Raw genomic sequence first — 16,196 nt, 5'->3', positions numbered from 1 at the left:
TTGTGTAGTCTCCTTATCAACAATAAGTTAGCAAATTAGAAATAGACCTCCTCATTTCCCTACACCCTCTGTCAGTAGCAGTCAGGGCATATGTTATTAATACATCAATCAGCACATCACTGATTTGGGGGAATGATTTGTGATGGTTGAGAAAGATTCTAAAGGAAGATGAAAGTATCTCCACTCCTCTCCTGAAAGAAATTAAATATACTTCAATCATTTACTCTTTGTACACAAGGGTAGTATCTACTTTGTTTGACCTTGTATCCCCAAGGCTTATTATAATGATTTTGAGACATTCTAGTTAATAATTATTTTTGAAAGAACTCATACACTGAGAACAAATTTGGAAGCAGCTAATAGATCTTCAAAGCAAAGTGCCGTCATCTATGTCAGGGTTTATATACAATGTATTAAAGAATGATTTGAAGAGATATCCAGAACTTGTTCTCAATGTCAGCAGCAAATAGATGGCTTGCAGGGTAATTTACTGCTTTATTTCCATCAGTATTCTATGAAAAACCACACCCCTCCCACTCCCTCCAAAATCCTTATACAATCTAAGTAAAAGCAATGTAGATAAAACATTTTGACAAGTGTCCTAGCTCTCCACTCCAATTGGATATCTACCTAAAGACCCTCCTATTATAAAAAGATTGGAGCAACATTACTGTTTTACTTTTACTCTGTAGCAAAGAAAAGATTACTGCAAAGTGCTTCATTCCATGTGGGAGAAAATAATTCCATCTTGTTTATGAGTGTGTGAGAAATAGCTTAATTTTCCTTATCTGTGATTTACTAGGATGAAGAGAAAACATATCACAAATAATAAATGTAGCAAATTATGCAATGCAATTTGTCATAGTCTGTTTCTTGCTTCAGTTCCTTAGTTCATCCTTTCCTTAAAATGATCTATAATATTCTTCCAAGACAGATTTGATTGTGTAATGCTTACTTATGTGTTAAAATTTTGGATGGGCTTTAACTAATGTAGGGGGCCTTCTTGGACACCGTGGTTCTACAACAAAAGTCTGCATATCTTTATGCTTGTACTTACTTTAGTGTACTATAAATACAACTGTCTAACTGAACAGGTTGAGTTTATTGGGATTATCATCATAAAATTATTTTAATTTTCTAATACTTGCCACTAACAGTGCTCTATTCAACAGTTCTTTCTTTCTCTGAGTTGTATACTATTTATGAAATCATGTTTCCATTCCGATTTCATAAAACAATATACTCAAAGATTCAAGCTACCCCTCCCACACACACAGTAATTGAATATATTTCTTTTTTTTTAAGATTTTATTTACTTATTTGAGAGAGAGAGAGAATGCGTGAGCAGGAAGGGGAGGGTCAGCGATGGAGAGAGAGAGAGGGAGAAAGAATCTGAAGCAGAATCCACACAGCATGGAGGCTGATGCAGGGCTTGATCCCACGACAGGAGATCATGATCTGAGCCAAAACAAAAAGTCTGACACTTAACTGACCAGGCATTGGCACCCATGAACATATTTCTTAACCAGAAAATGTAGTATTATCTTTCTTTTCTTAAAGCTCCTCCCCATCCTCACTTACACTTTATAGGTGATTCCTTGGGACCTCCTCCCTTTCTTTAGTAAGGGGAGCCAGTTGAGCCTCTGCACCTTATTGATAGGGAGGTAAAGAAAGGCAAGAAAGGGCGCCTGGGTGGCTTAGTTGGTTGGGCGACTGCCTTCGGCTCAGGTCATGATCCTGGAGTCCCTGGATCGAGTCCCACATCGGGCTCCCTGCTCTGCGGGGAGTCTGCTTCTCCCTCTGACCCTCCTCCCTCTCATGTGCTCTCTCTCATTCTCTCTCTCAAATAAATAAATAAAATCTTTAAAAAAAAAAGAAAGGCAAGAGAATAACCGAATAACCTTTCTTACAGAATGATACATTTACACAAAACGGAGTCCAGGCTCCCTCTCCATTCACGTGCCTCTCCAGGTAGAGAGCTCCAAACTAGCCCACCACTCTGCCTCCATCTAAAGACTCTCATGGCTAGCATAAGGCCTCCTATATAATTCAAGGGAAGACTATCTCTACTCAAATTCTCTACACTGTTAAAAAAAAACAAAAAACAAAAGCAAAAACAAAAACTTCTCGGGCACGTAGATTTCAATCAGTATCTCCTACCGCTGTTCACCTACTATAGAATCATGCCCTTCATTGTCATGGTACCCACCCTAGAGTATAAGCCAGTAAAGTTAGGGCCTGTGGCCTTTTCATCTTCATATCTCCAAATAAGTTGTAATATTAATATTATGGATTATAATAAATTCTTCTTGATTAAATGAGTGAGTGAAGTTGATTCTCTGTTAAATTAACCGTTTCTTGAGATATGTTACAGTAATAACCTGGAGATGCCAGTGTCTACTACACAAAATAGTGTACTAAGTGCTTTACAGTTACTATTTTGAGACCTCAAGATACTCTGCAGAGAAGTTATGATTGTCATTAATTTATCATCAAACTGAGGCTCAGAAAAAATGTCTCCCAAGGTGTCCCTTAGAGGCAGAGTAAGTATTCACATTTGAGCACATTTGACTCCCCAGTTTACACCATGTCAACTGTAACATAAAGGCCTTCACTGAAGTGCCCAGATAGCATTTGTTTTTAGTAAACTATACATTAACATGTTGTGTGCATATGCACATATAAACACACAATTTTATCATACATATATTATGCTCATTATATACATACATACATATATAATATACATGTTGTAAACATGATAAACATTGTGTAATTGTGATATGTTATACTTAAACAGATATCAATTACATATGTTTCTGTTTTATTTTCTTATATAAGGATGTTGAAGCAATGAATAAAATTTTCTGAAAATGACCCTAGGGGTTCAATCCGGGTTGCCAAGATGTTGAGCTACCTGGGACGCTCTCCTTCTCTCAATGAGAGATGACGTACTCAGGCTCAGCTTCTCAAGAAACTGAAATTTTTTCCTTCTGGCCGGGTTGACAACAATATTCTTCAGACCCAAATGTCTGCAAGAGCTGGGCAACTGACATTCCCAACAGTCTCCTGTAAATAACTAACAGCAAACATCCAAGTTTCCTGTCAGCCTATTTATTCTTCCAATGACAAACCTAATTTCTTATACTTTTTTCCTATAAGATGGGGAACTCCTGGAAAGCATGGTGTCTTCACTGGAATGCCTTATTTAACAGATGCCCTGATATGATGAGAAGCTGGGGGCATGCATATTTCTATCCTGCTTCCCCCGGCTTTGAGAGAATTCCTTTTCCAAGATAATACCTATAGCTTAACTGATGTTGTGACATTATCATGAACCCTGGTGTGTGACCTGGTGAGAATAGGGAAATGAGTTCAATGAGGAAACAATTTCAAACAATGGAGAAACAATTGTGAAGTCAGATTTAACCAAAATTTTAATGTGATAGACCCCGAAACAGTGTCTTATCTTCCTTTTTTTATTTTAATTAATCTTGCCTTTCAAAGAAAGGCTAAAATCCTAGCTTACCTTCCTATAGGTTTCCCATCATCCTTAAAAGGCTGAAATGATAAGAAAGAAGAGAAAAAGGGGGAGGGGAACAAAAAAGAAGAGAAAAATAACTGAAACAACTACTGGAGTTCCAATAAATGTGGCTCACTACTGTTGTCATTGAGAGGCCAGTGGCCATTAATGTCAGTATTCCAAAAGAAAAATTACTCCCACTTTATCTATCAAATCAATATCTACACAGAAGAGGGAAAGCATCATAGATTGTAATCAGCAAGAAGCTCAATAAATTGTCTGAGATTCCTAAGCCACATTAATCAGATCCTTGTTTTAACTGATAATAATGCAATAGATTCACAAATTGTATTGCATGCCTTTGTTATTTCAGAGATATCTTGGAAACTTTCCCCCATCCACCAAATTATGGTAATTATATGGAGGTGGGGGACAGGGGAAGGAGACAATATTTACATAATTTCTAAGTCATATTTTAAAGTTTATATAAAATTTCATAATGCATCAATTAAATAAGTATATTAATGCTGAGGGGGAGAAGTGATTTCATAATACCTTCATGAAAATGATATAATATGGTTGTGGCATACGAGATACATCATTTTTTTTCCTTTCTGATTCTAGTTCTGCTACTGACTATCAGTATATGTTTCCTGCATCTCAGTCATCGAATGCCTTTAAAATATTTACATGAAAAATATCCTTTTATTCACCTATTTTTTATTTATAAGTTACTGTTTTTCCAAAATACTTTGGTGGAAACTTCACTGGTTGTGAAACCATCATTAACTGAACCATCTTGGCATCCTGCTCGATGAGGTGGAGTAATTTGAAGTCACTCCCTTCCATATACCTTCAAGTGCAAAGTCTGAATTTCCCTGAAGTGAAATGTCTCTGCTCACATAATGCCTTTCCTGAGTGCATTTTCTTCTCAGCTAGACACGTCTTTGCTAAGGGCAGTTATATTCCTGCTGAGTAGGGGTACAGATATAGGAAGAACTAATAAGGAATGCTCTGCCTTCTGGAAATACTTTGTTAATACTGAACAAGGAGATAAGATACAAACATCAAAATGTGATATGGGATGTCACAAGACGGTAGGGCTTTGCATGGAGAAACTGGTTTTGCAGACAGGGTTATTATATAACTATTTTAGAACTATGTGGGTCATCATTTTGAACAATTTCTTTGATGTTCAAGGATGAAAAAAAAAATCTCTCCGAAGATTCTCTGAGCTGGACTTTCCTTGATTCTTCTAAGTTGCCCCAGAGCACTAGATGTCCTGCCACTGACAAAGAAACAGTAGATGGTAACAACAAACTGAGGGTGGGCACTAGGCCGGGCGAAGGGTGAGTAAGATAGATGTCTTCTTCCTCATGCAGTTTAGTGTTATAGGGAAAACAGGCAACTAAACTAACATGAAAATAAAATAATAATAAATTACAAGTAATTAAGGTCTCATCCATCCCAGTTTCTAAAGAAAAAGAAGTTTTTTATTTGCTGGGCGAAGTGATTGGGAAAGTGGTAACTGGTATCAGATTTTGGCTGTTACATTTTATTTTTCTGTTATTGTTTGTGATGTTACACTATGGTGAGATTGGCCTCTAGGTTGGAACATGAGGGTCCAACAAAATGCCCTAACATTTGATTACATAGAACACTGTGTGGCTCAGTCATTAGGCGTCTGCCTTCGGCTCAGGTCAAGATCCCAGGGTCCTGGGATCGAGCCCCGCATCGGGCTCCCTGCTTGGCCAGGAGCCTGCTTCTCCCTCTCCCACTCCCCCTGCTTGTGTTCCCTCTCTCACTGTGTCTCTTGGTCAAATAAATAAAATCTTAAAAAAAAAAAAAAAGAACACTGTGAGGAAGTAAGGAAGGGGGGAAAAAACGTAACAAAAAGATGCAGTGGCACATCTTTCATTCCATGGTGACCAGAGAAGATGTATTCAGAAAATGAAGCTTAAATGTTACCTCTTATGTAAATTAGAATTAGCCAAGCAAAGTAAGGTAGCAGGCATGGATTTTTCACTCAGAATAACTATGAAGGTCCAAGAATGAGATCAATGAAAGCTTTAGATGAATGTAGTTTAATATCCAATATTTGGATATTTTCCAGATACATTTTTCTTACTAATTTCTAGTTTGATTATTTATGGTCTGAAATACAGTTTGTATAATTTTATTCCTTTTAAATTTGTTAGGGCTTGCCTTAAAATTTATCTACCCTGGTGAATATTCCATGTACATTCCAAATGAATGGGTATTCTGCTATTGTTGGCTATCACTGCTACAGGTCAATTGGATAAATTATGTTGATGATGTTATTTGGCTCTTCTAAAATCTTGTTTCTTTTTTGTATCGAACTATTGATCATGAAGAGAGGAATGTGGAAGTCTCCATGTGTAATTGTGGATATATTTACTTTTTATTTCAGCTTCCTCAGTTTGTATTTCATGTCTTTTGAACTTCTGTGTAAGCATTTCGAATTATTATGTTTTCTTGGTGCATTTTATAAGGACCACTTTGGTCATTATAAAATCTATTTAACCTTAATGAGTCTTCTTGTTTTGAAATTTACGTTTTCTGCAACGAACATAGCTATTAATCTTCCTTTGATTAATGTTTACATGCTTTCCCCATGCTATTGCCTTTAATTTGCCTATAGTACTATAATTTAATTTTTAAAGGCTGTATATCATTGGATATTGTTATTTTGCGTGGCCTGATAATCTTTGTCTTTTATTTTTATTTTTTATTTTTTTTAGATTTTATTTATTTATTGGACAGGGAGAGACAAAGTGAAAGAAGGAACACAAGCAGGGGGAGTGGGAGAGGGAGAAGCAGGCTTCCCTCTGAGCAGGGAGCCCGATGTGGGGCTTGATCCCAGGACTCTGGGATCATGACCTGAGCCCAAGGCAGATGCTTAATGACTGAGCCACCCAGGCGCCCAATCTTTGTCTTTTAATCAGTGTGTTTAGACTATTTGCTTTTACTGTAGTTATTGACATGGTTGGATTTTGGTTCACTATTTTACTTTTTGGTTTTTATTGTCCTCTCTCTTGATTTTTGTTCTTCTTTTCCCAGCCTCCTCTCTTTTGTTGGATTATTTTTAGCCCTTAATTTTAGTTTATCTATTTGTGTTTTATCTTTTTCTCTTTCTATTGTTTTTAATATTTTCTCTGAGAAATAAAATATATATATCAACATTTTATAAAAGCCTCTTCAGCGTTAATATTTTACCACTTCAGCTAAAATGTAGAAATCCTACAACCAGACAGTCCCTTTATAGCATATGTATTAGATCTACATACATGGAAACATCACCAAAAATATTATATATATATACATATATACATATTTTTTGCTTTGGTATGTCATTTATATTTTTAAAATCTTAAGAAGGGAAAAATAGTTTATTCTAAGATATATACCATCTCTGTGGCTTTGCCTTCATTCCATTCCAAGTTTCCCTCTGTTAAGTTTCCCCTTAGTTTGAAAAACTTTCAAGTTTTTGAGCATTTCTTTTAGATCAGTTTGTTGGTAACAAGTTCTTGGTTTTCCTTCAGCTGAAAATGTCTATTTTGCTTTTTCCTAGAAGATATTTTCCATGAATACAGAACTCTGTATTGACATTTCTTTTTTTTTTCAGTCCTTTGAGGATACTGCTCTTCTGTCTTCTGCCCTCCATTTGCTCTAGTAAAAATTACACTTCCCTTATATGTAAATGGATCATTTTTTTCTGCCTCGTTTCAAGATTTATTCTTTACATTTTTTTAAAGATCTTATTTATTTATTTGACAGAGAGAGAGAGATCACAAGCCAGGGGAGCAGGAGAGGGAGAAGCAGGCTCCCACTGAGCAGGTAGCCCAATGCAGGGCTCGATCCCAGGACCCTGGGATCATGACCTGAGCAGAAGGCAGACGCTTAACCAACCGAGCCACCCAGGTGCCACTATTCTTTACATTTTGAGGCAGTTTTATTTTGATGATTCTGAGCATGATTTTCCCTATATTTATCCTTTCGGGAACTAGCTAAACTTTTGAATCTGTACATATATGTCTTTTACCAAATTTTCAGCCATTATTTCTCCAAATACTTTTTCTGCACCTACCCTTTCTACCTTCCTCAAATGTTAAAACTTTTGATGATGTTCCACAGCTCTCTGAGTCTCTGTTCATTTTTTTCAATCTTTTATTATGAGTCTCTGCTCTTCAGAGTAGCTAGTTTCTATCAGTCCATCTTGGTATTTGTTGGTTATTTTCTCTGCTACCTCTGCTCCACTATTGAAACCATTCAGTGAATTTGTATTTAAATGTTATTCTTTTTAGTTATTTAATTCTCATTTGGTTTCCATTTATAGCTTCTCTTTGTCTCTCTTGTTGAAAATATGTATTTCCACACACATTTCTAGAAGCTTCATTTTTACCTCATAAAATAGAGTTATAATAATCGCTTTTATAGTCTTTGATATTTTCTGCTTTTGCCATCTGCTTATATTCTTTTCAAATGGATGAAATTTCCTTCTTTTGGATTACATCCTGAATAAAAATCATCTGGAGAATGTTGAGTTGTGTGTGTTTGCATGTGTGTGTGTTTGCTATCAATAAACTCAGTTAGATTTAGAATACAAGCCTAGTCCCACTTTCTATGTGTGGTGGTTCCAATGTCAAGTTCAGTTTTCAAATCCATTGCTATGCTTTTTAGTTCTGCACTATACATGTACCACTCTGAGGTTAACGTAGTAGTTGGTCAGTGGTTTATATCATAGTTCAGGTCTCAAAGCCTATGCTGTGTTTCTTTGGGTCAGTTGCATGCATGTGCTGCTCAAGATTTGGTGCACTTGTGAGTCCAAGTCTTGGGCTGGTATGCACACAGAGTTGGTGAGTGAACTTCTTTAGCTCTCTCCTGTTTTTGATTTCCTGTATACTTTTGGTCTCCCAGAGGCCCATTTTCCCAGGTCATCTAGCCAGAGAATTTGGTTTATTTCAAGGTTTTAGTCCCTGTACTCTTATATAGCTGTGTGTAACTGGGGCTGCCCTTGAGGCAACAGAGCAAGAAAAAAGAGTGAAAAATGAGTTTCCTGAAACATACTATTTGGTCCTCAAGGAACCATTTCCTTGATTATTCTGGTCCGAGGAGTTGATTTTCTTTCTAGATTTTGGTACCCACACTATTGTTTTCCTGAAGGTAGTGCAGTTTAGCAAAGGAACTAACGTGTCAGAGTTGAAAATTAAAGGAGGAAAAAGTAACCAAGAAACTCACCACTGATTTTGTTGCTTTTCAAGTTTTGGCTTCACTCCCAACCTTCCTATTATTGTTGCTTATTTTTCATGTCCTTATTAGTTCCTTTTCACATCTGTCCAGAGTTTGCAGTTGTAATTAAGGGAGGAGATAGCCTGTAGTGGGCTTACGCCATCTCGACGGGCACTGGAAGTTAACAAAATGATTTTGAAGAACCTGTGAGAAATCCCAACCTCTGGTTAGGCATATGAATCTGAATCTCAAGGACTCTCACTGCATTCAATTTGGGATTCATATATAAGTAGATGATAATTTAATCCATAGAAGTGGCTGAGAGTACCCAATTGGTAGTGCAGAGTGAAGAAAGAAGAGAATCTTGGCATTAGCAACATGTAAGTGACATTTGAGGAAATGGAAGCATGCAACACAGACTGAGGGGGGAGAGAGAGATATGTGTGTTACAAGGAAATTACAGAGTATGAAGTCTCAGCACCTATAATGTTGAATGCCACAGAAGGTAAGAAAAATGAAGTTTTGAAAAGAAAAGAAAATGTTACATTTTGAAATTCTACCCAGAGATCAAGAAAGGTAACATCTGAGAAGCATCCATTTGACTTCAAGACAAAGATCATTGGTGACCCTGGCAAGAACATAGAGCCTTTAAGGCCAAATGATAGTGATTTGACTGGTGAGTGGGAGATGAGGTAGATACTTCAAGTTTGGACAATGCTAAAATGAATTTGGCTGTGAAAGGAAGGAGGTAGGCCAGTAGCTAGAGGAAGAAGTTTTTGATGGACCGAGAGATTTCTTTTTTTTTTTTTTAAAGATTTTATTTATTTACTTGAGAGAGAGCAATAGTCAGAGCCAGAGAGAACAGAGGGAGAAGGAGAAGCAGACTCCCCACTGAGCAGGGAGTACGAGGTGGAGATCTATCTCAGGACCCCAAGATCATGACCTGAGCCGAAGGCAGACACTCAACCCACTGAGCCACCCAGGCATCCTGAGAGATTGCTTATTAAGTTTTATTTTAGTAGATGTTTTTTGTTCTTATATTAGAAGTGGCTTTAGTTAGGATGCTTGGGTGGCTCAGTGGGTTAAGCGTCTGCCTTCAGCTCAGGTCATGATCCCAAGGTCCTAGGATTGAGTCCCACATTGGGCTCCCTGCTCAGTTGGGAGACTGCTTTCCCTCTGCCCCCTGCTCCCCCTGCTTGTGCTCTCTCTCTCTCTGACAAATAAATAAATAGAATCTTAAAAAAAAAAAAAAAGAAGTGGCCTTAGTACTTGAAAGAAAATATTAACAGCAAGGAACAAGTAAATTTAAAAAAAAAGGTTAAAAGCAGAGAAAGGAATAAAATCCTTGAAATGGTGGTAGGAAAGGGGATTCTAAACACAGGTGAAGGTATTAGTTAAGAATGAACAAAAGGAGGATGTGAGGGCGATCTGGCTGCGACATCTGTCACCCCATTGATCGCCAGGGTTGATTCGGCTGATCTGGCTGGCTAGGCGGGTGTCCCCTTCCTCCCTCACCGCTCCATGTGCGTCCCTCCCGAAGCTGCGCGCTCGGTCGAAGAGGACGCCCTTCCCCGATAGAGGAGGACCGTTCTTTGGTCAAGGGTATACGAGTAGCTGCGCTCCCCTGCTAGAACCTCCAAACAAGCTCTCTCAGGAATGAACAAAAGGAAACTTCTCAGAATAACAGTGTAAGTTTTCCTCTAAAGCTCCCAGTGGAATTCTTGTCCTATTTCCTTTCCTACCTCCTTACTGGCTTCTCCCAGAAGCAATTGTCTAATGAATTACTGGCATATAATTTTTTATTCCAGAGTCTGCTTCTGGGGAACCCAAACTAAGACAATTACAAATGCATTTGTCTATCCTTATTTTAAATTATTTACAGAATTCCAAATGCATCTATCCTAATGCCTATTTTGTATCTCTACTTGTTTTGTATAATAAATATCTCAAGCTTAATATGTTCAAAGCAAAGGTCGTGACTTTTTTCCTACTGTCGTTCTTCTTTCAGTCTTCTTCTTTTAGTAATTGAGAATATCTCCCCACTCAAGACAAATGATCATCTTTCATTTTTCCTTTCCCCTTAACCCACATCCAAACCATCAGCAAGTGGAGTTAACTTTGAGAGTTCTAGAATTTGTTAACTCTGTCTGTGTAATTTCATCTGTATTGCTACCACTCTTGCTAAGCCCCTTATAATCTTCTTCTTGGACCACCACAATCATCACCTGATTTCTGTAATTCAAACACCTAGTTAATCTAATTCATCTAATATTAGCCATGGAGAGAACTTTGTCAATGCCCTTCAAATCAAGTCTATGCTTCTTAGTTCATGTCAATGCCCTTCTCATGTCTATGCTTCCTTATTTTGAACTTAGAGAGAAATTTTTGCTTATTACCATGCCTATATGCAGGGTATATGAAGTAAATATTTAACAACTGGTGGGGAAGGAACATTCACCATATATACTGGCCACAATGTGTAATGCCGAAGCAGTCCCTAACGGGGGAATATCAGTCTTACCTATGAGATGCTACAAATCCATTCTCTCTCTCATTCATTCTTTCCAATCATGCTGTCTTTCTTCCAAAGATTCCCTTTGTCTAGAATTTTCCCATGGCTGGCTATTTCTTGTCATTTATGTACTGTCTCAGATAATTTCATTCCCTGTGAGGCACATTCTTTTACCAAGTTATAACGGGTCCTTACCTTGCCCTGCGTAGTCACTGTCACACCTGTTTATTGCATTTCCTCCATGGAACTGAAAACTATATGAAATTATTTTTACATTTACTTACTTCTTCTGTTTCCCTTCACTAGAATTTAAGTTTATCAAGAATAGGGATCTTGTCTTATATTTTCACCACTGTATCCCCAGAACCAAGGTCTATACCTGGCACATAGCACACATTTAATATTCACTCATTAAATGATTGATTGAATGAATGAATGAATAAATGAATAAATAAATATAAGAATAGATTCATAGGAAAAGTCATTATAAAAACTGTGAAATGAAATAAATTATCAACTTAAATATCTATGTCTTCTACTTCTAGCCTACACATGGGTTTCAGACCTATACATCCAAATTTCTATTGGAACACTCACCAGCAGCTAAATCTCAATATGAATTCATCTCTTTACCTCAATGTACTCTTTTATTCCCTGTCATGATATACATAAGGCACACTCATTCCGTCATGATTTGCAAAACAGCTTAAAATATGGGCTTTGAACTTGAATTGAATAGGTCCAAAACCCATTTCTGCCACTGATTACTTATGGGAAAGTTGCTTAACTTCTTTGTGGCTCAGTATTCTCTTCTACAGAATGATGATAATGGAAATACCTGTTTTATAAATTTCTTGGGAGGATTATATGAATTAATTAATTCATGTAATCTCTTGAGAACGGCAGAGGATAAGCACTCTTTAAATCATCGGTATCAGTATTTATCAAGCAAGAAATATGGAAATAACCTTAGTTCACTCCAGCTTCCTTACCTTCCCTATCTGGTTGGAACACAAAATTGTGTCATCTGACATGTCCCCATCTACTTCTCTAATAAACTCTAATTGCCATTTGTATTTCCTACATATCTTGCCTACTGCAAGAACAGCTCAGCTACTCCCCCTTTGCTCTGTCTCTGCTTTCTTGTCTATTCTTTTTATCACACTGATCTTCCTAAAATAAAAACTGATATATGACTTCCCTGCTTATAATCTCTCAATAACTTTGTATTGCCTTCAGGATAAAACCTAAACCTAGCATGACAAGGTTCAATTTCAACTTCTGTTTTTAACAGTTTAGGCACATCAACCTCCAAGCCACAGGCATCACAGGGCTAGTGGAATAAGAACTCCCTGGTGATAAAAGAATGCAGTGCTCTTAGCAACTGCTCATCAATAAACCATAATGAGACCTGTTAAGGACCACAGTGTGATGCACAGCCTGTAAAGTGTCAAATGCTGCTGGGTTGCTAAAGATGAAGAAATTCAGACTTGTAGACCGGAAACGTTTCTTCTTGGTGAAGAGTCCTCCCAAGGTTAATTACATAGACCTTGAAAGAAGAATTCAGTTTCCCATTCATCATGAAGATAGATGAGATCTTGAAGGTATGGCAGCAAAAGTTCTGTTATCTTAATACTATTGTCCATTACCAAGGAATCGCCATACAGTCCTTAAAAATTGGTCAATATTTGATAACAACATCTTCATATCTCAAAAATAATGCTTTTCTTGACAGGGTTGTTTCCAACAAGGCCATGAAATAGTTGGTATAAGAATTCACAAATTGCACATCATCCAAAATGGAGGATTCAAGATTATTTTCTTGGAGCCTGGGGGATTTTGCTATAGTCGCTCGAGGACTGCTCTGGTTGGAGGAGTGCTGGGCTGAAGCTGAGTGACCAGGACTGCAGCCTGAGCTAATGCATCCAAACAGAGAGGCTATTCTCTTACCTGATTATATAAGCGATGTCTACATAAGCTTTAAACAATGGAATACAGGAAATAGTGAGGATGGAATAAGGGCTGAGGTATTTCAAAAATCTTGTACTTCAACTCCTTACAACTTGTATATTTGTAACTTTTATACACTTATTTTTAAAAATAGAAATGGATTCTCAGGCTATTGCATTTTTTAAATCCACTACTCTCAGGTAAGCCTATTTACCCTAAAGTATTTTAGAAGCCCCTTAAAACAGTTTAAAGGTGTCTATTGATTTTGGCATTTTCTATTGTATTACAAAGAGTGTATTTTCAGTGAATATATTGCAATGAAAATATACAACCTAAAATAATATAAATGTGATCAGGGTGATTTGAGAGTAGTCATAACTATCTCCTAAGCCATCCATATAGTAGAAAGCTGCACACAGATACCAATGCTCTGTAATTATTTAACAAACATTTCACGATATAATGCATAATCCTTAAAGTAACTTGAGTGGTATCTGGTTCATTATAATTGTTTTTTGCTGTAAATACCACATAAATAATTTGAAAGAAATTTATGCAATGCTACATCCTCTCTCCTACACATCTGGTAGCTATTTTAAAATACCTAAGTCTTTTTGCTAACTTGGAGTGTATCACTATCAAGTATTACTATAGAATTTTTGAGAATGATTGTCTTGAGCCTTTGGAAATTATGAACTGGTACTGGAGATTTAAACATATACCTCTATATCCGGACTAGCATAAGATTTAGGGTAAAGAACATCATGTTTGAAATTTATGAGGAGTTGTCATTATCAATGAATTATTTGTGTATATATGATGTGCATCTACAAAATGCTAAGTGTTATGGAAATTTGAAAGTAATGAACAATATGATATGGCTCTGCACTCAAGAAACTTAAATTTTGTTTGAGGCAAAAGTTATTAAGCATGTCATAATGAGATGGTAATGATGTATTCAACTAATCACTCCATTTCTAATCTGTCGCTGCTGTGCGTTGATGGGCAATCATTGATGGAGTCTACCACAAATTCATGCTACCTGGAATGAATAAGCTTTCAATTATCCTTGCCAAATATTTTATGCATCTCTCTCCTATCATATTCCCTGAAGATTATTCCCAGGAGTCCCTGATTGTTAACAGCTTTGAGTCTGAACCCCAAACGCTTCCATTTGGAGATCAGGTCACCTGTGGTGCATGACAGAAAAAAAATCAAGGCCATTCAACAAATGTTTCAATTTACTCCTTAAAGCTGAAACAAACAAAATACTCCTTCCCTTCATGTTTATCTGCTTCTTTCCTGGTGGAAGGATAGGCCAAATTTTTGTTCAGGTGACTATTTTCACATGCAACTGATATATACTAATCCTTCTCTCTAAGATTTGATTTATCATTTTTTCCCTGTCAGATCCTTCAGGCCTCTCTTATCAGTTGTGTCCTTCCTTATTATCGGAAAACATGCTTGGGTTATAGCTATACTAAATATGCACAAACAGAAGTAACCCCAAAGTCATAAATAAACAATACGTTTCCTTCTAAAGCAATGGCCATTTTCCTTTTATAACCAAATTTCTTGAAAAATAATATACCTGTCAACCCCACTTTATCGCCATTCACTCTTCACTCTGCACTTCAGTTTCTTCCTTAGCCATTATACCGAAAATCTTCTCTTGAAGGTTACTAAGGTCTTACTAATAATTCTACAGGAATTTTGTTAAAGATCATAGGTGAAAGCTAAAAGCCATGATGATATTTATTTTGTGAATATCTGCTTTTAACCTATGTAATCTTGTAATAAAAATGAGCAGAGTGTAACACATTAGCCTTTAATAAATATGTGCTGAATTGAATGAAATAAAATTCTTATCTATGAAATCCAAGAAAACCTCAAAAAAAATCAAATCAATGATCCTAGCTGAATTTTCTGTCACTTCAACTTTAGTGTAGCATTTGGCACTGTTGAACCATAACCTTCTCCTTGGAATTTTTTTTCTATTGACTTTCATGAAATTACTCACATTCTATTGGTCAAAACAGGATTTGGCAGAATGCACTTACTTAAGAATTGATGGGCCAAACTGAGATGGCCAGTGAGGCAAGTGTAGGCTTTGTGGATGGATCTGGAAATCAGAAGGACTTGTGTACAGTAAAGAAAAAGTTAAGCAGTGGGTGAGAGCTGTCAGGTGGACATTATGGAGGTGGTCTGTCAACAGAGGACTATCCCAGCATGTACACTCAGCATGGAAAATGATGCTCAAGAAACAGGCAGATGGTTGAAAATCAGAGATGGGGCCCACACTCAGCATCAGAGAGTAAAACATCAAGGAATCTCATCTCCAGGCACACACTTCATTCTAGAGAAAGTGAGATAACATTCTTGGGATCTTGGAATATATTGTCAAGAGAAGGACTCATGTTCAGATCTCAGTTTTTCAACTGGGAATAGACCCAAAGAGCATAATTAACAGACATTTGACTCAAAGACATGAGCTCTAGGATGAGGCTAACAAGGCACTTGTCTTGGGGAGAAAAATTAAGAGAAAGTCAAAATATTAATTAAGTAATAGTTTAATGCAATGTTTTAAACCAAATTAATGCAGAGATTTATGATGAAAAATTATTAAAGTTTTAAATTGCTACTCTTACTCAAGTCAGCTAACATAGCAGATACTAGAAAGCCTAGGCACCCAATTGCCAAATAACTGCTATAAACAATAAATACTCTAAGTGGTAAGAAGAAAAGGCATTTCTGGATTTGTGAAGGCTGGAAATAGTTTGGAAATAGGAACTGACCTGGATTTGGAGGGAGAGGCAGAATTGGCCAGTACCGAAAGCAGTAAATACAGTCATGTTTCATAATTATGACAAACAACCTGTAAAAAAAGATGGAATCAGTTTTATTCACCTGATCTTCTCTTGAAGACAGCATTGTATGTGTTTGGAAGAATTATTATTTTTT

The sequence above is a fragment of the Leptonychotes weddellii genome, chromosome 8, assembly GCF_054177405.1.
Source record: "Leptonychotes weddellii isolate Sample4059 chromosome 8, ASM5417740v2, whole genome shotgun sequence".
NCBI classification, from domain to species: Eukaryota; Metazoa; Chordata; class Mammalia; order Carnivora; family Phocidae; genus Leptonychotes; species Leptonychotes weddellii.
This window is presented reverse-complemented; position numbering follows the sequence as displayed.